Source organism: Bos grunniens, chromosome 18 (assembly GCF_055505025.1).
Source record: "Bos grunniens cultivar Pamir isolate PY7600 chromosome 18, Bosgru_T2T1.0, whole genome shotgun sequence".
Lineage (NCBI taxonomy): Eukaryota > Metazoa > Chordata > Mammalia > Artiodactyla > Bovidae > Bos > Bos grunniens.
In genome coordinates, this window is record NC_141182.1 from 25,146,496 (window position 1) to 25,167,257 (window position 20,762).

At 43.9% G+C, this 20,762-nt stretch overlaps 1 protein-coding gene across 11 annotated transcripts in view; it reads left to right on the forward strand.

Moving 5' to 3' along the window:
• Positions 1-20,762, forward strand: part of NLRC5 (NLR family CARD domain containing 5) — a 93,615-nt gene that overhangs the window by 11,967 nt on the left and 60,886 nt on the right. The window contains exon 1 of one of the 11 annotated variants that reach the window (XM_086350772.1): positions 10,547-10,792. The exons of the other annotated variants lie outside the window; for them this stretch is intronic. The gene's annotated coding sequence lies outside the window, so the exon portion shown is untranslated. Of the gene's footprint in view, positions 1-10,546; positions 10,793-20,762 lie in introns of those variants that run through there. 11 annotated transcript variants of the gene reach the window in all.

A 20,762-nucleotide genomic window follows, 5' to 3' on the forward strand; every position in this document is an offset into this window, starting at 1 on the left:
TTTTAACAATTGTAAGCTTTCCAATCCATGAACATGAGATGTGTTTCCATTTATTTATGTCTTATTTAATTACTTAATGTCTTACTCTTTCAGCAATATTTTGTAGTTACATTGTACAAATCTTTCACCTCCTTGGTTGAGTTAACTTCTGAGTATTGGGTTGGCCAAAAAGTTCATTCGGATTTTCCTGTAAGATATGGAAAAACCTGAACAAGATTTTTGGCCAACCCAATGTTTTATTTATTTTTGATGCCATTGTAAATGGAATTGTTTGGGTCATTTCCTTTTCAGATTACTCATCATTCATATTTAGAAACAACTGATCTGTTTGTGTTGACTTTGTATCTTGCTGCCTTGCTGAATTTACTTATTAAGTCTAACAAGTTTTATTGGTGGAATCTTTAGGGTTTTCTACATATAAGATCCTGTCATCTGCAAACAGATAATTTAACTTCTTCCTTTCCAATTTGGATGCCTTTTATTTCTTTTTCTTGCCTAATTCAGTGGCTAGAACTGCTGGTTCCCTGTTCTATAGAAGTGGTGAAAGCAAGCATCCTTACTTTGTTCCTGGTCTTAGGGGAAAAGTTTTCTGTCTTTCACCATTGAGTATGATGTTTGCTATGTGTTTTTCATGTATAACTTTTATTATGTGGAGGTAGTTTCCTTCTATTCCTAGTTTGTTGAATATTTTTATCATAAATGGGTGTTTAATTATGTCAGGTTTTTTTTTTTGGTAGCAATTGACATGATTGTGTGGTTTCTTCTCTTCATTTTGTTGATGTGACACACTTCATCGATCATTTTTCATATGTTGAACTATCCTTGCATTCTAGGACTAAATCTAACTTGGTTACAGTGCATAATCTTTTGATTTGCTGAATTTGGTTTGGGAGAAGGCAATGGCACCCCACTCCAGTACTCTTGCCTGGAAAATCCCATGGACGGAGGAGTCTGGTGGGCTGCAGTCCATGGGGTCGCTAAGAGTCGGACACAACTGAGCAACTTCACTTTCACTTTTCACTTTCATGCATTGGAGAAGGAAATAGCAACCCACTCCAGTGTTCTTGCCTGGAGAACCCGAGGGACGGGGGAGCCTGGTGGGTTGCCGTCTATGGGGTCGCACAGAGTCGGACACGACTGAAACAACTTAGCAGCAGTGTTTTGTTGGGAATATTTGCATAATTGTTCATGAGGGACATTAGTCTCTAGTTTTCTTGCAGTGTCTTTGTCTGGCTTTGATGTCAGAGAGTGCTGGCCTCCAAGAATGAGTTAGGAAGCGCTCCCCCTCTTCAACTTTTGGGAAAAGATCGAAAAGGATTGATATTAGTTCTTTTTTAACTTTTAGGTAGAATTCACTGTGAAGCCATCCAGTCCAGGACTTTTCTTTATTGGGAGATTTTTTTTTTTTATTATTGCTGATGTATTTACTTACTAGTTATAAGTCTATTCAGATTTTCTACTTCTTTGTGACTTAATGTTGTAAGGTTTTGTGTTCCTGGGAATTTGTCCATTTCGTGTAGGTTATTCAATTTGTTGATGTACATAGTATTTACGTCATACAAATAAATACAATTTTAATTTTGTATTTGTAAATTTGTAAATACAAATTTAATTTTGTATTTACTAGTAAGTAAATACAAATTTAAAATACATTTGTATTTACTTACTAGTTATAAGTCTATTCAGATTTTCTACTTCTTTGTAACTTAATGTTGTAAAGTTTTGTGTTCCTGGGGATTTGTAGGTTATTCAATTTGTTGACGTTCATAGTATTGTAATTCTTTTTATTTCTGTAGAATTGGTAGTGATGTGCCCACATTCTGACTTTAGTAATTTGAGTCTTCTCTCTTTTTTTATTAGTCCAAAGGCACGTCAATTTTGTTGATGTTTTGAAGAACCAGCTTTTGGTTTCATTAGCTTTTCTCTATTATTTTTCTATTCTCCTTTTCCTTTATTTACACTTTAATTGCTATTATTAGGCAAACCATTCAATATCACGGTAATCCAAGTCTATGCCCTGACCAGTAACGCTGAAGAAGCTGAATTTGAACAGTTCTATGAAGACCTACAAGACCTTCTAGAACTAACACCCAAAAAAGATGTCCTTTTCATTATAGGGGACTGGAATGCAAAAGTAGGAAGTCAAGAAACACCTAGAGTAACAGGCAAATTTGGTCTTGGAGCACAGAATGAAGCAGGGCAACGACTAATAGAGTTCTGCCAAGAGAATGCACTGGTCATAGCAAACACCCTCTTCCAACAACACAAGAGAAGACTCAACACGTGGACATCACCAGATGGTCAACACCGAAATCAGATTGATTATATTCTTTGCAGCCAAAGATGGAGAAGCTCTATACAGTCAGCAAAAACAAGACCAGGAGCTGACTGTGGCTCAGATCATGAACTCCTTATTGCCAAATTCAGACTTAAATTGAAGAAAGTAGGGGAAACCACTAGATCATTCAGATATGACCTAAATCAAATCCCTTATGACTATACAGTAGAAGTGAGAAATAGATTTAAGGGGCTAGATCTGATAGACAGAGTGCCTGATGAACTATGGATGGAGGTTCGTGACATTGTACAGGAGACAGAGATCAAGACCATCCCCAAGAAAAAGAAATGCCAAAAAGCAAAATGGCTGTCTGAGAAGGCCTTTCAAATAGCTGTGAAAAGATGGGAAGCAAAAATCAAAGGAGAAAAGGAAAGATATACCCATTTGAATGCAGAGTTCCAAAGAATAGCAAGGAGAGATAAGAAAGCCTTCCTCAGTGATCAATGCAAAGTAATAGAGGAAAATAATAGAATGAGAAAGACTAGAGATCTCATCAAGAAAATTAGATATCCCAAGGGAACATTTCGTGCAAAGATGGGCTCAATAAAGGACAGAAATTGTATGGATATTAAGAAGATGTTAAGAAGAGGTGGCAAGAATACACAGAAGAACCGTACAAAAAACATCTTCATGACCCGGATAATCATGATGGTATGATCATTCACCTAGAGCCAGACATCCTGGAGTGTGAAGTCAAATGGGCCTTAGGAAGCATCACTACAAACAAAGCTAGTGGAGGTGATGGAATTCCAGTTGAGCTATTTCAAATCCTGAAAGATGATGCTGTGGAAGTGCTGCACTCAATATGCCAGCAAATTTGGAAAACTCAGCAGTGGCCACAGGACTAGAAAAGGTCAGTTTTCATTCCAATCCCAAAGAAAGGCAATGCCAATGAATGCTCAAACTACCACACAATTGCACTCAGCTCACACACTAGTAAAGTAATGCTCAAAATTCTCCAAGCCAGGCTTCAGCAATACGTGAACCGTGAACTTCCAGATGTTCAAGCTGGTTTTAGAAAAGGCAGAGGAACCAGAGATCAAATTGCCAACATCCGCTGGATCGTGGAAAAAGCAAAAGAGTTCCAGAAAAACATCTATTTCTGCTTTATTGACTATGCCAAAGCCTTTGACTGTGTGGATCACAATAAACTGTGGGAAATTCTGAAAGAGATGGGAATACCAGACCACCTGTCCTGCCTCTTGAGAAATTTGTATGCAGGTCAGGAAGCAACAGTTAGAACTAGGCATGGAACAACAGACTGGTTCCAAATAGGAAAAGGATTATGTCAAGGCTGTGTATTGTCACCCTGCTTATTTAACTTATATGCAGAGTACATCGTGAGAAACTCTGGGCTGGATGAAGCACAAGCTGGAATCAAGATTGCTGGGAGAAATACCAATAACCTCAGATATGAAGATGACACCACCCTTCAGGCAGAAAGTGAAGAAGAACTAAAAAGCCTCTTGATGAAAGTGAAAGAGGAAAGTGAAAAAGTTGGCTTAAAGCTCAACATTCAGAAAACGAAGATCATGGCATCTGGTCCCATCACTTCATGGGAAATAGATGGGGAAACAGTGGAAACAGTGTCAGACTTTATTTTTTGGGGCTCCAAAATCACAGCAGATGGTGATTGCAGCCATGAAATTAAAAGACACTTACTCCTTGGAAGGAAAGTTCTGACCAACCTAGATAGCATATTCAAAAGCAGAGACATTACTTTGCCAACAAAGATCCGTCTAGTCAAGGCTATGGTTTTTCCCGTGGTCATGTATGGATGTGAGAGTTGGACTGTGAAGAAGGCTGAGCGCCAAAGAATTGATGCTTTTGAACTGTGGTGTTGGAGAAGACTCTTGAGAGTCCCTTGGACTGCAAGGAGGTCCAACCAGTCCATCCTGAAGGAGATCAGTCCTGAATATTCATTGGAAGGACTGATGCTGAAGCTGAAACTCCAATATTTTGGCCATCTGATGCGAAGAGTGACTCATTTGAAAAGACCCTGATGCTGGGAGGGATTGGGGGCAGGAGGAGAAGGGGACGACAGAAGATGAGATGGTTGGATGGCATCACTGACTCAATGGACATGGGTTTGGGTGAACTCCAGGAGTTGGTGATGGACAGGGAGGCCTGGCGTGCTGCAGTTCATGGGGTCGCAAAGAGTCAGACACGACTGAGCGACTGAACTGAACCAAATTGTTATTATTTCATTCCTTCTGCTAGTTTTGCATTTAATTTACTTTTCTTTCCTAGTTTCTTAAGTTATAAAGTTAGGCTGTTGATTTGAGATCTTTCTTGTTTTCAAATGTAAACATTTATACCTATAAAATTTCTCCTTAGCACTGCTTTTGCTGTGTCCCATAAATTTTAGTTTTGTTTTCATTCATCTGTAAACATTTTCTAATTTCCATTGTGATTTCTTCTTTGATTTGCTTGACTGTGGGCAGTCTTGTTTCCACGATTTTGTGAGTTTTCCAGTTTCCTTTATGTTATTGATTTCTAACACCACTGTGGTCAAAGACTATACTTTGTATGATATTTATCTTTTAGAATCTATTGAGACATCATTTGTGCCCTTACATACAGTCTATCCTGGAAAATACCTCATGTGCAACTGAGAATGTGTATCCTGTTGTTGCGGGTGGAGAATCCTGTATATATCTGTCAGATCTTTTTGACTTATCGTACTCTTTAAGTCCTCTATTTCTTCACTTGTCTTCTGTTTGATTATTCTATCCCTTATTGCGAGTGGGTATTAAAGCCTCCAAATATTATTGTAAAAATGCTTATGTCTCACTTCAGTTCTATCAGTTTTTGCCTTGTATATTTTGGTTGTCTGTTATTAGGCATGTAAATGTTATAACTGGTATATCTTCTTGATATATTTAACCTTTTATTAACATGTAAAGTCCTTCTTTGTCTCTTAGAACCTTTTTTCTAATTTAAAGTCTACTTTATCTTTTTTTTTAATTTTTTATTTTTTAATATAAATTTATTTATTTTAATTGGAGGCTAATTACTTTACAATATTGTATTGGTCTTGCCATACATCAACATGAATCTGCCAGGGGTGTACATGTGCTCCCCATCCTGAACCCCCCTCCCACCTCCCTCCCGTACCATCCCTCTGGGTCATCCCAGCGCACTAGCCCTAAGCATCCTGTATCCTGCATCGAGCCTGGACTGGCGATCCGTTTCACATTAGTCTACCGATTCCTTCTCTCCTTTGATTACTATTTTCATGGGATATCTTTTTCCATCCCTTTACTTTCAATCTGTTTTTGCCCTTGAATTTCAAGTGTGTCTCTTGTAGACAGCGTATGGTTAGATCAGTGTTTTTATCCATTCAGCCGATGTCTTTTGATTGGAGAGTTTAATCCCTTTGCATTTCGGTTACTACTGATGAGGAGGACTTACTTCTGTCATTTTGCTCTTTGCTTTTTATATGCCTTATAGCTTTTTGGTCCCTCACTTTTTGCATTCCTCTTTCGTGTTTAGTTAACTTTTTGTAGTGAAATGTTTAAATTCTTTCTTAATTTTCTTTTGAGTATATTCTATAGCTAGTTTCCTTGTGGTTAGCATGAGGATTACATTTAACATCCTAATATAACATTCTAATTTGAATATAGTGATTTCACTTCAGTAATGTACAAAAACTCTGCTATTTTACAGCTCCATTCCCACTGTTTTCTGTTGTTGGTGTCACAAAATTACATCTTTACACTTTATGTGCCTCAAATATAAAATAATAATTTTAAAAAATGCATTAGTCTCCTAGTGTTTGTAGAACACAAGATTTGGAATTAAAAACCAGTTACAGCAGTACTAGTCTTTACACTAATAATTGTTTTTCTTTACATGTATACATAAATCCTATAGAAAACAAAAAATACAAACTATTACTGCAATAATACTAGCTTTTATAACTGTCCATATACTTGCCTTTATTGATATCTTTATTTTTCACATGGCTTCAACTGTCTAGAGTCCTTTCATTTCCCTTTGCAGGAGTACCTTGAGCATTTCTTGCTGGGCACATCATGAACCCCCTCAGCTTTTGTTTATCTGGGAATGTCTTGATTTCCCCCTTACTTTTGCAGGACAGTTTTGCCGGATATAGGATTTTTGGTTGGCAGTTTTTCTTTTAGCACTTTGAATGTATGGGCCTACCGTCCTCAGGTTTCAGAGGAGAAATTTGCAGATAATCATATTGAGGAGCCCGTGTATGTGATGATTCACTTCTCTCTTGCTGCTTTCAAGACTTGAACTTTATCTTTGAGATTTGGGCATTTTTAACATAATTGTATGTATTTTTGGCTGTGCTGGGTCTTTGTTGCTGCATGAGCTTTTCTCTAGTTGTAGAGAGTGGAGACTACCCTCTAGCTGCACTGTGTGGCCTTCTCATTTTATTGGCTTCTGTTGTAGAGCATGGTCTTCAGGGCACATGGGCTTCAGTAGTTGTGGCACACAAGCTCAGTAGCTGCACTCCCCGGGCTCTGAAGCACTGGCTCAGTAGTTGTGGTGCACGGGCTTAGTTGCTCTGCAGCATGTGGGATCTCCCCAGATCCGGGATTGAACCTGTGTCTGCTGCATTGGCAGGCAGATTCTTTACCACAAGGGCAACCAGGGAAGCCCCTCTTTTGTTTTTGAAAGTCTGCTTATAATGTGTTTTGATGTGGGTCTCTGAGTTAATTTCACTTGAAATTCGTTGAGGTTTTTGAATGTTTATATTCAACTCTTCCATCAAATTTGAGAACTTTTCAGCCATTATTTCTTCAATTTTTCTCTCTGTCCCTTTCTCTTCCTTCTTCTGGGGCTCCCATAGTACATATGGTGGCCCACTTAATCATGTCTCACACATCCCTTAAACTCTGTTCACTTTCTTCAGGCTTTTTCTGTTTCTCAGCCTTTATAATTTCCTTTATTCTATCTTGAAGTTCCCTGATTCTTTCTTCTGCCTACTCAAATCTGCCTTTGAATCCCTCTATGAATTTTTCATTTTCAATATTACATTTTTTCAGCTCCAGAATCTTTTCTTGGTTTCTTTTTAGGTTTTCTATCTCTTTATTGATATTTACATTTTGTCCGCACAACTTTTTTTTTTTTTTTTAGCTCTTTGGGACTCTTTAAGGCAGTTGTTTTAAAGTATTTGTCTAATATATCCGTCACTAATTTTTTTCAGAGACGGAGTCTATTGAATATTTTTTCCTTTCAGTGGGCCGTTGTTTCCTGTGTATGCTTTGTGATTTTGTTGTTGCTGTTGTTCTTGTTGAACACTGGACGTTTGAATCTAATAACGTGTAAAATCTGGGAATCAGATTCTCCCCCTCTCCAGGGTTGCTGGTTTTGGTTATTGGGTGTTATTTTTTTGTATTGTTGTAAACTGTTTCTGTGCCTAGAGTCAACCTGAGATGTAAACTTAATGTCTTCTTATGTCTTTTCTGAACCTTTTCTTAGGCATGTGCAGTCACTTTATAATTTTCCCCATATGTGCAGTTGTTTCTAAATGTCCGTGTCTTTAATGTCTGGCTCCCAAAAGGGGAAAAGCAGAATTGAAGGAAGAAACAAAGGGCATTAACTGAAAGTTGCACAGTCGTGTCCAACTTTTTATGACCCCATGGACTGTAGCCCTTCAGGCTCCTCTCGCCATGGAATTTTCCAGGCAATACTGGAGAGGGTTGCCATTCCCTTCTCCATGGGATCTTCCCAACCCAGGGATTGAACCTAGGTCTCCCTAATTGCAGGCAGATTCTTTACCACTGCTGCTGCTGCTAAGTCACTTCAGTCATGTCCGACTCTGTGCGACCCCATAGATGGCAGCCCACCAGGCTCCCCCATCCCTGGGATTCTCCAGGCAAGAACACTGGAGTGGGTTGCCATTTCCTTCTCCGATGCATGAAAGTGAAAAGTGAAAGTGAAGTCACTCAGTCGTGTCCGACTCTTAGCGACCCCATGGACTGCAGCCACCAGGCTCCTCTGTCCCTGGGATTCTTCAGGCAAGAGTACTGGAGTGGGGTGCCATTGCCTAAATCTCCTGGAGGTCAGTTCAGCTGAGAAGAGGCTTGCAACATGGAGGGGGTGGGGTGTATCAACAATGGCTGCCTGTTTCTGTCTGCGCCTCTGAGATCAGAAGCAGCAGTCAACAGTTACGGCCCAAGTCTCCAGTATCTGGAGGACAGGGCCCTTTCCACCCACCCAGCTCCTGCAAGCTGTGTGCAGGCTGTTCCAGGTGCACAGCTGACTGCCATGAGTCTGAGGGGGAAGGGACAGGCACCTATTACTGTGTTAAGAGCTGAAATGGACCAAAATTAACCAAAATTTAACAGTCCAGACTTCCCCTTGCAGTTGTAAGCTTTCAACAGACTCCAGAGTTCCAAAACAGTTATACCAGATTCTGCTCACACCATTTTTGTCTAAATGAGGAGACAGAATCCTAATGTTTCCTACTCTGCCATCTTTCCTGAATCCTGTCCTGAACCATTGTTTTTTATATACATTCTTTTTCTTAATATTCTTTTCCATTATGGTTTATCATAGGATACTGAATATAGTTCTTTGTGCTATACAGTTGGATCTTGTTGTTTATCCATTCCACACGTAAAAGCTTACATCTGCTAACCCCAACCTCCCACTCCATCCTTCCTCCAGCCCTCTCCCCTTTGGCAACCAACAGTCTGATCTCTGTGTCCCTGAATGAACCATTATTTTAAAAATTTGAGACCATGTTGCTAAATTTCTTTCCTAGAAGACTGTGTGGACACAGAGGCTGCAGGCAGCTATAAAACTGCTTGATCCCCCAACATCCATCTTCTGAGGGGAGGCATGGAGCCTGTACCATCAGCAAAACCCAAACCCCCATTAACTCCTTGCCTGAGAGGTTGCTTCTGCTCTTCATGCCAAATGGAGGGAAGACTCAAACCCTGGGGAACTTGTATTCTGAGGCATTCAGGTCTTGTCACAGCATCTTGTTTGAAGAGAGAAATAGCTTTCTGTTTTGCGTGTCTCACAATAGTCTTTTCCTTACATTCTTGAAGGTGTCCTGTGCATTTGGCACCCACAGAATTCTCTTCTTGAAACGGACAAGTCAAGCTTTGTCTCAGACTTACACAGCAGAGTCAGCCAGATAGTGTTAAGTGGTGCGTGGACAAGGCATTCGTTGAATCACAAAGTGAGAGCAGCTGTGCTGTTTTCACTTCTCTCTGATCCTTCCTGATTCATCAAGAAGAAAGTCTCAGTTGACTGCTAATATCTGTAATGCCTCTCACACTGAGGACCACCTTTTTAACAACTGGAGGCCAGGCCTCAGGCCAGAGCCCCAGGGGGGCAGTTTCAGTGGGCATCATTTTAGTTTTGTTTCCCTTGGGTTTGTTTGGAGGAGTTACCTTCCATGCAAGGCAAATGATACTAGAAAATCAAGTTCAAAGTGAAATGATTTCTAGAAAATGTTTAAGGAAACGATACTCTAATTCTCGTATAAGGCAAAAATGTTCTCCAACATGGGTAAAAAAAGTCTTGGAACTTGTATTCTTCTCCCTAAAGAGTAAGATTGTGAGAAAATTCACATGATATATTTCTAAAATGTTTGGAACTTTTCAAATGAGTGCAGATTATATTTTATAGCAGAAAAATAATCAAGAGCTATGGAAATGATTATTTTGTTCAGAAAGAAGATCATTGGTTGAAGGCAGTGTGGTGCTTCAGTTAGGAAAGCGCCTCTGAGTTCAGTGGAGAGATTTTAAAAAAATTTTTTTTTTTTTTAATTTTTGGCCATGCTGGGTCTTTGTTGCTATGTGAGGGCTTTCTCTAGTTGCGGTGCACAGGTGTCTCATTCTGGTGTTCTATCTTGCTGCAGAGCATGGGTTCTAAGGCACAGGATCAGTAGTTGTGGCTTACAAGCTTAGTTGCTCCGTGGCATGTGGGATCTTCCCAGATCAGGGATCAAACGCTTGTCCCCTGTATTGGCAGGCAAATTCTTAACCACTGGACCACCAACGAAGTCCTCAGCAGAGCTTTTAATGTCTTTTTTTCTTTTTTAAAAAAAATTTGGAAAAAAAAAAATTGGGGGCCATTTACCATATGGGATCTTATTTCCCTGACGAGGGATCAGACCCATGCCCCCTGCATTGGAAGCACAGAGTCCTAACCGCTGGACCACCAGGGAAGTCCCTCAGCAGAGGTTTTTAATCCACTCTTTGCTTCTTGACTTCCCAGAATCTGTAACATCTGCCTTGAAAGGGTGACTGAGAACCTGCTGAGGAAATGCAAGTGGAATGCTGTAGCATGTTGCCCGGACCTGTGCTAAGAACCCAGTATATGAGACTGGCATCAGCTAGCATCCGCTGCAGATGGGCAGTCCCCCTCATCGTGCTGTAATCTTCATTATTGTCTTCCAGCCTCAGAATGACCATGTGAAGTGGATGCAGAGTCATCACCCCATTTGCAGATGAGGAACTGGAGGTACAGAGGAGTTAGGAAACTTGCCCTAGGTTGCACAGCACATGTTGAAATCAGGATTTGCACCCAAGCCTCCCGACCCCTTATCAGCTCCACCAGTCCCTGTAAGACGGGCTGGTATTAACCCTACTTGAGGTACAAGTGAGTTACAGCTCATAGAGGGCAGGGACTTGCCTGGTATCACCCAGCAAATCAGTTTGGGGCAGTGAAGCTCAGAACTGAGGCTCCAACCAATGATCACTAACCTCCAGCCCTCTCCCCAAGCCTTTCTTCTGCCCACATTTCGTGTGCCTGGGCACTGCCACTTGGCATGGGAGGACATAGGTCAGCTGATCCAGCCTAGAAGTAGAACTCCTCTTCTGACTTCAAAGAGTGCAGCTTTCTGGTCACTGATCTTCTGTCTTCTTTCACTTTCAAAAAAATGTTTTCAGCTTAAACCACACAGGTAATACATGATTAAATTCGCTTTGCGAACAGCTGGATGCCATGTCAGGTACCTATATCTCCATTACTCACTTCTTCCCGCCCCAGGCCAGTCCTCTCCTAGTTTGAGATAACCAGTTTGGTGTGTTGCCTTCCAGAACTTTATCTAAGGCTTTGCATTAAAAAACAAACACACAAGGGGATTCCCTGGAGGTCCAGTGGTCAGGACTCTGCGCTCTCAATGCAGATCCCACAAGCCATGTTGTACAACCGAAAAAAAAAACAACCCAAAACCAACAATTAAAAAAAAAACACCCAAAACACTTCTATTGGGCTCACTAACTGCAAGGCCTTGTTTTAAGCACTTTACATGTATTGACACAGTCCCAACCCTGTGAGGTAGATACTGAAGTTATCCTTGGTTTATTTATTTTCATTTATTTTTTTTATTTTTGACTGTGCTGGGTCTTTGCTGTGCGCACAGGCTTTCTCTGGTTGCGGCGAGTGGAGCCTAGTCTTCACTGTGGTCCGAGGGTGTCTCATTGCAGTGGCTTCTCTTGTGGCAGAGTGTGGGCTCTAGGGCTCAAGGGTTCAGTAGTTGTGGTACCTGGGCTTAGTTGCCCCGAGGTATGTGCATCTTCACAGACCAGGCACTGAACCTGCATCCCCTGCAGTGCCTGCCGGACTCTTAACTACTGGACCACCAGGGAAGTCCTATCCTTGTTTTATAGATGAGAACACTGAAGCCTAGAGAGGCTATACAATTTGCCTGATGCCGCACAGCCTGCAGATGACGAAATGCTTAGTTCCAAGCTAGACAGCTGGCTCCAAAATTCATGCTCTTAACCTCTAAGTTATAAAAACATGGGATTACAGACCTGGATGAAGACATACAGTGTTGGTGCTCTGTTTTCTATGTATTCTTCAAACAAATAGTATCATATTATGCATATCATTATTCATGTGTCTTGTTTATTCAGTTAATACATATAAGGATCCAGCCATGTCAGTGGTCTTCATGCCCATAACCCAGAGGTGTGGTCACACCAAACCTTATTGAGATATCAGTTGGTCAAACACGGCTGCAGGATTTCCTTATCCAGTATACTCTGCGTATTCCAGGCTGTGTGGCTCTCCCTGGGCTTCCTGCCAAGCAGCTTGGTTATAGAGTCAAAGGGTGGACACATTTAGGTTTTAGAAATTGCCTCCAATTTGCCTTTGGAAGTGGGCAGACCAATCTCCAGGCTGTGAATTTGAACCTCAGGATCTAATTTCTCCACTTTACATCTTGAGCCTTCTTTGCCCCCCAAACCAGCACATAATTCCTCCGGGATCCTCTTCAACCACATGGTTGGAGATGAAAAGGGGATTTCCAGATCTCAGCTTCATTTTCGGTTTGGTGTGGACATGGGAGGAGTTGGCAGGGCCACAAGGTGCCAAGGTGCAGGCCAGAGGCGGAAGTGCGGGAGGAGCGGCAGTTTTCAGCAGGCACCCTCAGGGTCCCATCTAAATGCGGCCATCTCGGTGGCCTTCCTGTCCCCAGCCTCTCGAAGGCAAGAAGCCTCGGCTCTGCTGGGGAAGCAAGGTGCCGGGTACAAGGGAACATGAAGCCTCTCTGCCCACCTGGAGTGGAGCGCTGGGTGGCTGCATGGCCTAGAATAGTAGTCCTCAAGCTCAGCTGGGTTGCTTCCAAAGGTGCCTGTGTCCCACCCTCAGAGACTGTGCTGTGATTAATCTGGGGTGCAGCCCACTGGAATTTTTAAAACCCCGGATGACTCTAACATGTAGGCAGGTTTGGGACCCACTGGCCCTCCGGAGGCCCAGGACTCTGTTGGGAAGGAGCCTTCTCACCGGCCACTTCTGGTGGGTGCTGGACCCAAACCGCCAGGGCTGAGTGGAAAAGGCAAGATCTCTCCCTGGCCACCTGCTGTCCACGTTTCGGAGAAGGGTACACCTGGAAACCCCAGGCGGTCTTTTGGTGGAGAGTCTGAGCTGTCTGAGCAGGAAGTCGGCCGGAATAAAGGAGGCAGTTTCAGTTCTAGTGATGGGGGCTGGGAGCCAGATTCCTGGTTTCTAGTGACAAGAAGAGAGAGTCGCTGCTGGATTTAGAACAGGGGCCACCCAGGCCCGGGGCTCAGAGTGCAGGCTCGTGCCACCCTCCTCAAAGACTTTGAGACAAGAAGATGCTTCCTCAGCTCCCAGCTCTGTATCCTTCTAGCTGGTGATGTGGGGAGGGCCCCTCACTGCTGGGAGCCTTGGTTCCTTTTTCTTTTTTAAATTCGCTAATTTGGCTGTGTCAGGTCTTAGTTGCGGCACTCGGGATTTTTGATCTTTGTTGAGGCAGGTGGGCTGTTAGTTGTGGCATGTGGGATCCAGTTCCCTGACCAGGTATCAAACCCGGGCCCTCTGCACTGGGAGCAGGGAGTCTTGGCCACTAGACCACCAGGGAAGCCTTGGGCCTCGGTTTCTGCTTTGGTAAGACACATGGGGGTGCGTGTTAAGTCCTGCAGGACCCTGTCATTGTGAGGGACAATAAAGATGATGGCTTTCAAAAGAAATCACCCCCATCGCACACCCTCCCCCCACCCCCACCCCATGGAAATGTGCCGGGTCAAGGACCCCTCTTGCCCTCTCTGCCCACTTTTATGGATGAGGGAAGAAATGGCTGCTCACATCTCCCTGAAGGTAGCCCGTCGTGGGGACCCATGAAAAGAGGATGATTCCTGGGGTGGGGCTGCATTAGCCCCCCCTAGAAAAAGCCTGATAGCTCAGTCTGGTCTCACTTTCACTTCTTACTTGCTATGAGTGTCAGTAAGGCCTTCCCCTCTTGGGACTTCAGTTTCCCCATCTGTAAAATGGGCCTGGGAACATCCCTGGCCATCTGGTGGTTAGGACTCCGCACTCCCACTGCAAGGGGCATGGGGTTCGATCCCTGGTCAGGGAACTGTGTGGCCAGAGGGGAAAAAAAGGCCAGGGAGTTGGGGAGGGGAGATGGCATGGATTCTTCCAGCTAGGTTCGCCTTTGCTTCTGGGCTCAGGCGTCCTCCAAAGCCTTGGACTGTGATCATCCACCCTGGGGGGATGCAGAGGCCCTGAGTTTTCTGTTGTCAGTGCTGTAGGACTTGGTGTGAGAGGGCTTGAGGGCCTCTGTGGACTCTGGTCCACCCCGGGGTCCCCAGGCCTGACCTGTCCACTAGGTCCTGAGAAACCGACTCCAGCAGCACTTTGCTTGCCCTCCTTCCGATATTTTGGTCCGAACGTCTGGAGTGGCTGTCATGGCCCAGGCCATGCTTTTCTTATTGTCCCTACCAGCCATACCCTTCCTGTCTTGAGGTTGGGGTTCTAGCCTTCTTATTTCTGGTCCTCTCTTCCCACTGTCTGACCTCAGTGGCCCTCTTCTGTCCTCTTTCCTCCCACCAGGGCCCTGGAGCTGGGGCAGAACCCCAGGTCTCAGAACCAGCCAGAGGATAGGGCTTCCAGCCACCCACGGGCCTTGATGCTCGGCTTGACCCTCCCAGACAGGCCAGGGAACAGGGACGGCCCGTGATTCCCCCCCTGTAGAGATGAGGAAACAGAACCCAACAAGTGAGGTTTGGGGGTGCGGCCAGCACCTGTGACTGCCGAGCCCCAGCCTTGAAGGGCCTCCCTCTCAATCCAAGCAGGAAGAAGGAAGAAGCATCCAGAGGTCTGTGACTCCAACCATATCCTCTCCTCCTTCCCTCCCTCTTTTCCATCTACCCTGTGCTGGGCCGGGGCTGCAGAGCGAACAACACTGGTAATAATAGCTAATGTGCCAGATGCCGTGTCAGGGGATTTGCCTGCTTCACCTCCCGATGCCCTTGCCAGTTAACTGTTATTACCCCAAAAGCTGACCCTGCTGGTGCTCCGGGTCTCCAGTCTACTGGGCCCCCCTTCATGGGCCAGTCCCCCACTCCCATTCTCCATCCATTGTGGGTGTAGGCTGCTCACACTGCACCCTGACCTTAAAGATTCCCCTTGGCCTATTGGAATGCCCCTCCTCCACTACTTTGATATGGCCCATAGCCAGTGTCTGGAGGATGTGGCCACTGCGGGGGGGTGGGAAATAGCAGCCCAGCCCCCTTGCCTCTTGGCAGGATAGGCCTGTTGACCTGTCACTCACATTCCAGAGCTCCCTGTGGTCAGGCTGAAGCTAGACCGCTCCTGAAACCTCATCTTTGCCTAACTTCTTCCCTTGCCTCATCCTGCTTCCCTTTCAGCCTTAATAAATAACTTCAACAGACACCCCTATCTTGGGTTCTGCTTTTAGCAGCCTGACCTCAAACATTCTCCTTTTACAGATGAGGACACTGAAGTACCAAGCCATGGGGTAACCAAACCAAAGCCACACAGCCGGTACCAAGTAGAGACTCCAATCCAGGGCCCTGTTGCCAAGGCGTTTGCTCTTGTCCAGAATCAGGTGGTGTTCCCAGCTGCTGAAGGAAGGACTGACCAAGAGGAAATGATGGTGCAGAATGACAAGCCCTGCTGTGGGGGAGGAAGGAGACATTGCTAAGGAGGGAAGCCCAGTGGTGGCGGCGTGACTCAGTCTGGGAAGGCAGCCGGCAGGACTTCCCTGAGAAGGGAGCAGGAGTTGATTGGAGCTGAGTCCGTAAAGAGAAGGAGGAATTTGCAAGATGGAAGGGAAAGGGCAGGGCATTCGAGGCAGAGCAGGGCATGTGTGCAAGGTGAGGAGTTGTGAAAGAGGATGGCTGGGTGGGGCCGGGAGCGTGGTCAAGTGGCAGGCAGCAGAGGTGGCGTGAGAGGGCCCGAAAGTGGCCAGGACCCAGACAGTGAAGGGCCATTTGTTACTCATCCTTTGAACCTTTCTTGAGCACCTGATGTGGACCTGCTTCGTGGAAGTCCCACTAACTGTGGTGCCACACTGCATCTTACAGGTGACGGGAAACTGTAGGAGGTTTAGACAGAAATGAGACCAGACCAGAGCTGAGTTTTAGAGATGACTCTGGCCAGAGAAGTGCATGTTGGCATGTGTGCGCATGTGCATGAGTGTGGACTGGAGGTCGAGGGGCGGGGGTGGGGGCAGCAGTCTCCAGGCATAGGGAGCAGCAAGAGCAAAGGACTGGGCAAAGGAACTGGCTCCCCTAACCTCCACAGCACGGCATGCCCCGGAAAGCAAGAGAGACTCCCCAAGAGCACAGTGATGAGGGCGGCGGAAGCCAGGATGGAGCTCCCCTCTGGGCAAGCCTCCTATGCCCACCCCTCAGTGAGACCAGCACCCTGACAAGGCCCCCTGCCTTTTTCCCTCTTCCTGTCTGGACCCGGACTGGAGTGGCAGGAGCATGGGACCACAAACCCACATGCCTGGATTCCCTTGGGAGTCTTACTGTGTGATGCTGGCTTTTCATTACCGCTCTCTGAGCCCCATGTCCCAGGAATGCATTGGTGATTCTTAGAGGTAACACATTTACTAGGGAATCTTCCTGACCCAGGGATCAAACCCTAGTTTTTAATATGAACATTTTATGGCTTTGAAACAGTTGTACCTGCTGAAAAGTTTTAATGTATGCAGTTGTCCACAGAGTACGAGTGGCCCTCAGTGTCCCTATCCTTGGATGCTCAAGTCCTTTATATAAGATGGCATAGTACAGTCAGCACTCCATATCTATGGGTTCCACCCTTGAAGATTCAGATCCACAGATACAGAGAGCGAACTGTACAGTGTAAAGGGCTCTCCTTTGCCTGCTTCTCCCACGTCCACTCCCCACGTGCAATCCTGTCACCAGTTTTCTTGGGTAGCCCTAGAGTTGGTCTCTCTGTATGCAGATTCACACAGCACATTTAAAACAGACATATGCCGTAGCTTTTAAAAGTTGAATTCACTTACTAATATACTTTGGAGCTTTTTTCACTTAGCATATTTTAACTGTTCATCCATCTTGTAGTACGTAATAGTGGCTCAGCAGTAAACAATTCGTCTGCAATGCAGGACATGCAGGAGATGTGAGTTTGATCCCTGGGTCGGAAGGACCCCCTGGAGGAGGGCATGGCAGCCCACTCCAGTATTCTTGCCTGGAGAATCCCATGGACTGAGGAGCCTGGCAGGCTACAGTCCATAGGGTCGCAAACAGTGGACATGACTGAAGTGACTGAACACGATATTCCTTTTTTCCTTTTTGTTGCTAAATAATATTCTGTTGTGACATACCATATTTTGCTTACTCATCTGTGAGTTATGGAAATTTTGATTTTTTTCACTTTTTGGCTATGAGGGATGATAAACATTTGTGTATATGTTTTTGTGTAAGTATATATATTTCATTTCTCTTGAGTATAAACCTAGGAGTAGAAAATTGCTGAGTTATAACTCTGGTTAACATTTTAAAGAACTGCCAACCTTCTCCAAAGAGGCTGCACCATTTTGCATTCCCACCAGCAGTACATAAGGGTTCCTATTTTTCCACATCCTCATTAACAGTTGTATTATCTTCTCTTTCATTGTAGATATTTGAGGGGGGTATGAAATGATATCTGGTTGTGGTTTTAATAAGAAAACTTTACTTACTTAATTTAAAAATAATTCTTAAAAAGAAAAAAAAGGAATTCCCAGGCGGTCCAGTGGTTAGGACCCAGTACGCTCACTGCCAAGGGCCTTTGTTCAATACCTGGTCCAGGAACTAAGATCCCATAAGTAGTGTGGCACAGCCAATAATAATAATTCTTTCCATTTAAAATACTTGTATTACTATGTGTTTTAATACTATGTATTTTTCTATATTTTCCCTCTCAATACCATTGATCAAATAGTGGATTTTAAATGGGTGTGAAGCTAATTTGAACTCTCTTCCATTCCGTAGATCAATCTGTTCTATTTTAAATCTGGCACCATCAGGTTTTAATGACATTTACTTTATAAAATGCGTTTGTTTGGAAGTCTCTCCATTATTGCCTGCCTTTCCCAATGAATAGTCTCTGATATAATTGCCATTTGTGTCATATTTTAGATCCTACATATAAGTGATATCATATGGTATTTGTCTTTCTCTTTCTGACCTACTTCACTTAGTGTGATAATCTCTAGTTCAGTTCATGTTGCTGCAAATGGCACCATTTCATTCTTTTAATGGCTGAGTAGTATTCCATTATATGTATGTACCTCATCTTCTTTATTCATTCATCTGTCAATGGACATTTAGGTTGTATCCATGTCTTGGCTATTGTAAATAATGCTGCTATGAACATAGCGGTACGTGTATCTTTTTGAATGATAGTTTTGTCTGGGTTTTGTCCAGGAGTAGGATTGCTGAATCACATGGTAACTCTATTTTTAGTTTTTTGAAGAATTTCCATACTGTTCTCCGTAGTGGCTACACCGATTTACAACAATGTTAAGAGGGTTCCCTTTTCTTCACACTCTCTCCAGCATTTGTTATTTGTAGACTTTTTAATGATGGTCATTCTGACTGCTGTGAAGTGGTACCTCATCGTAGTCTTGATTTGCATTTCTCTAATAATTAGCAATGTTAAACATATTTTTATATGCCTATTGGCCATCTATGTGTCTTCTTTGAAGAAATATCTCTCTAGATCTTTTGCCCATTTTTGGATTGAACTGTTTGTATATTTTGGAAATTAAGCCCTTGTCTATTGCATTATTTGCAGATATTTTCTCCCAGTCAATAGGTTGTCTTCTAGTTTTGTTTATGGTTTCCTTTGCTATACAAAAGCTTGTACATTTGACTAGGTCTCGTTTGTTAATTTTTGGTTTTATTTCTATTGTCTTGGGAGACTGACCTAAAAAAATATTGGTGCTATTATGTCAGAGAATGTTTTGCCTATGTTCTCTTCTAGGAGTTTTATGGTGTCATGTCCCATAATTGTTAGGCCATTTTGAGTTTTTGCTGTGCATTGTGTGAGGTCGGAGAAGGCAATGGCACCCCACTCCAGCACTCTTGCCTGGAAAATCCCATGGATGGAGGAGCCTGGTATGCTGCAGTCCATGGGGTCGCTAAGAGTCGGACACGACTGAGCGACTTCACTTTCACGCATTGGAGAAGGAAATGGCAGCCCACTCCAGTGTTCTTGCCTGGAGAATCCCAGGGACGGGGGAGCCTGGTGGGCTGCCGTCTATGGGGTCGCACAGAGTCGGACACGACTGAAGCGACTTAGCATGGTGTGAGGTGTAAATCAACTTCATTGATTTACATACAGTTGTCCAGCTTTTTCAGTAGCACTTGCTGAAGAGACTGTCTTTTCCCCATTGTATTCTTGCCTCCTTTGTCAAAGATTAGTTGACAGTAGCTGTGTGAGTTTATCTCTGGGCTCTGTATAAAATGTGCCCTCTTGACGTGGATTGATCTGAAGTCTGGAACTTTGTTGTTACCTTCCTCATACTTCTTAGCTACTCCATCAGTGCATACTTTGATCTTTTGCCTTTCTCCCATTCTTCCATATCCTTTTTAGCCATCTTTTCTTTTGTCAGTTCCTTATTGTTAGACAAGATCTCGGAAGCTGTGTTACACAGACATTTGTACCAGTGTCATTTTATTTTATACTTATTTATTTATCTGTGGCTGTTCTGGGTCTTCATTACTGCTTGGGCTCTTTTCTTTAGTTGTGGCGCCCAGGGGCTGCTCTCTAGTTGCAGGGCTCGGGCCTCTCATTGCCGTGGCTTCCCTCGTTGCAGAGCACAGGCTTCAGTAGTTGAGGCACGTGGGCTCGGTAGTTGCAGCTCCTGGGCTCTAGAGCACAGGCTCAGGGTTGTGGCCACAGGCTTCATTGCTCCACAGCATGTGGGCTTTTTCCAGATCAGGGATTGAACCAGTGCCTACTGCATTCGCAGGCAGATTCTTTGCCCACTAAGCCACCAGGGAAGCGCTGTTTGTTCATTTCCATTTTTGGTTATGCTGGATCTTCTGTGCTGTGTATGGGCTTTCTCTGAAAGTGGTGAGCAGGGCTACTCTCTAGTCGAGGCATGTGGGCTTCTCATTGCTGTGGCCTCTCTTGTGGCAGAGCACAGGTTCTAGTCTCATGGGCTTCAGTAGTTGTAGCACTCGGGCTCAGGAGTTCTGGAGTGCAGGCTCAGGAGTTGTAGCACATGGGCTTAGTTGCTCCATGGCATGTGGAATTTTCCCAGACCCAGGATCAAACCCGCATCCCCTGCACTGGCAAGCGGATTCCTATTCACTGTACCACCAGGGATGTCCTTACTTTATTTTTTATTGAGATATGGTTGATATAAAATATTATATAAATTACAGGGATGCAACATAGTGATTCACAATTTCTACAGGTCACACTTCATTTATAGTTTTTATAATAAAGGAGCTAATAAAATAAAACTGATTAAATGATCATCATTTTATTGTTCTCTTGGTGAGACAGTGATCAGTGCCTCTGGGTTTTCTCATTAAGAAGGATGTTTACTCTCAATTATTTAAAAACTTCATGATGTATGAAGAGAGAAAGCTGCGCATTCAAACCTCTTTGAGGTTTTATTAGGAAAGAAGGCTGACATATTTGGTAAGAGTTATTCCATCTTCATTTAATAAATTAGCTGTAATAGATCTAC